We start from the raw sequence: 2,846 nt of genomic DNA, 5'->3' as shown, positions 1-2,846 counted from the left end.
CTGAGGCTGTGTTGTGGCTGGGACTGGGCTCATGAAGGGACAGTGTAATATTCGGAGTGTGAGTATGAGGATATCTGAGGCTGTGTTGTTTCTGGGACTGGGCTGGTGAGGGACAGTGTAATATTCGGAGTGTGACTATGTGGATATCTGAGGCTGTGTTGTTACTGGGACTGGGCTGGTGAGGGACAGTGTAATATTAGGAGTGTGAGTATGAGGATATCTGAGCCTGTGTTGTTTCTGGGATGGGCTCATGAGGGGACGTATAATATTCGGAGTGTGACTATGAGGATATCTGAGGCTGTGTTGTTACTGGGACTGGGCTGGTGAGGGACAGTGTAATATTAGGAGTGTGATAATGAGGATATCTGACTCTGTGTTGTGGCTGGAACTGGGCTCGTGGGGGGACAGTGTGATATACGGAGTGTGAGTAGGAGGAAATCTGAGGCTGTGTTGTCACTGGGACTGGGCTGGTGAGGTGACCGTGTAATAGTTGGAGTGTGAGTATGGGGATTCCTGAGGCTGTGTTGTGGCTGGGACTGGGCTCATGAGGGGACAGTGTAATATTCGGAGTGTGAGTATGAGGATATCTGAGGCTGTGTTGTTTCTGGGACTGGGCTGGTGAGGGACAGTGTAATATTCGGAGTGTGACTATGTGGATATCTGAGGCTGTGTTGTTACTGGGACTGGGCTGGTGAGGGACAGTGTAATATTAGGAGTGTGAGTATGAGGATATCTGAGCATGTGTTGTTTCTGGGATGGGCTCATGAGGGACAGTATAATATTCGGAGTGTGACTATGAGGATTTCTGAGGCTGTGTTGTTACTGGGACTGGGCTGGTGAGGGACAGTGTAATATTAGGAGTGTGATAATGAGGATATCTGACTCTGTGTTGTGGCTGGAACTGGGCTCGTGGGGGGACAGTGTGATATACGGAGTGTGAGTAGGAGGAAATCTGAGGCTGTGTTGTCACTGGGACTGGGCTGGTGAGGTGACAGTGTAATAGTTGGAGTGTGAGTATGGGGATTCCTGAGGCTGTGTTGTGGCTGGGACTGGGCTCATGAGGGGACAGTGTAAAATTTGGAGTGTGAGTATGAGGATATCTGAGGCTGTGTTGTGACTGGGACTGGGCTGGTGAGGGACAGTATTATATTCGGAGTGTGACTATGAGGATATCTGAGGTTTGTGTTGTTCCTTGGACTGGGCTGTTGAGGGGACAGTGTAATATTTGGACTGTGAGTGTGAATATATCTGAGGCTATATTGTGGCTGGGACTGGGCTGGTGAGGTGATAGTGTAATATTCGGAGTGAGAGGATGAGGATATCTGAGCATGTGTTGTTTCTGGGATTGGGCTCGTGAGGGACAGTGTAACATTCGAAGTGTGACTGTCAGGATATCTGAGGCTGTGTTGTTACTGGGACTGGGCTGGTGAGGGGACAGTGTAATATTCGGAGTATGAGTATGAGGATATCTGAGGTTGTGTTGTTTCTGGGACTGGGCTCATGAGGGACAGTGTAATATTCGAAGTGTGACTGTCAGGATATCTGAGGCTGGGTTGTTACTGGGACTGGGCTGGTGAGAGACAGTATAATATTCGGAGTGTGAGTATGAGGATATCTGAGGTTGTGTTGTTACTGGGACTGGGCTGGAGACGGACAGTGAAATATTCGGAGTGTGAGTATGAGGATATCTGAGGCTGTGTTCTTTCTGGGACTGGGCTCATGAGGGACAGTGTAATATTCGAAGTGTGAGTATGAGGATATCTGAGGCTGTGTTTTGGCTGGGACTGGGCTGGTGAGGGGACAGTGTAATATTCGGAGTATGAGTATGAGGATATCTGAGGTTGTGTTGTTACTGGGACTGGGCTGGAGACGGACAGTGAAATATTCGCAGTGTGACTATGAGGATTTCTGAGGCTGTGTTGTGGCTGGAACTGGGCTGGTGTGGGGCCAGTGTAATATTCGGACTGTGAGTATGTGAATGTCTGACGTTGTGTTGTTCCTGGGACTGGGCTGGTGATGGACACTGTAATGTTCGGAGTGAGATATGGGGATACCTAAGGCTGTGTTGTTACTGGGACTGGGCTGGTGAGGGGGCAGTGTAATATTCGGAGTGTGAGAATGAGGGTATCTGAGGCTATGTTGTTACTGGGACTGGGCTGGTGAGGGGACAGTGTAATATTCGGAATGTGAGTATGCATATGTTTGAGGTTGTGTTGTTCCTTGGACTGGGCTGGTGAGGGGACAGTGTATTATTTGGACTGTGAGTGTAAACATATCTCTGGCTGTATTGTGGCTGGGACTGGGCTGGTGTGGGGACAGTGTAATATTCGCAGTGTAACTGTGAGGATATCTGAGGTTGTGTTGTTACTGGGATGGGGCTGGTGAGGGGACAGTGTAATATTCGGAGTGTAACTATGAGGATATCTGAGGTTGTGTTGTTACTGGGATGGGGCTGGTGTGGGGACAGTGTAATATTCGCAGTGTAACTATGAGGATATCTGAGGTTGTGTTGTTACTGGGATGGGGCTGGTGTGGGGACAGTGTAATATTCGCAGTGTAACTATGAGGATATCTGAGCATGTGTTGTTACTGGGATGGGGCTGGTGTGGGGACAGTGTAATATTCGGAGTGTGAGTATGTCGATATCTGAGGCTTTGTTATTACTAAGACTGGGCTAGTGAGGGACAGTATCAAAATTCAGTGTGCGAGTATGAGGATATCTGAGGCTGTGTTGTGGCTGGGACTGGGCTGGTGAGGGGACAGTGTAATATTTAGAGTATGAGTATGAGGATATCTGAGGTTGTGTCGTTACTGGGACAGGGCTGTTCAGGGACAGTGTAATATTC

The sequence above is a fragment of the Chiloscyllium plagiosum genome, chromosome 38, assembly GCF_004010195.1.
Source record: "Chiloscyllium plagiosum isolate BGI_BamShark_2017 chromosome 38, ASM401019v2, whole genome shotgun sequence".
Lineage (NCBI taxonomy): Eukaryota > Metazoa > Chordata > Chondrichthyes > Orectolobiformes > Hemiscylliidae > Chiloscyllium > Chiloscyllium plagiosum.
This window is presented reverse-complemented; position numbering follows the sequence as displayed.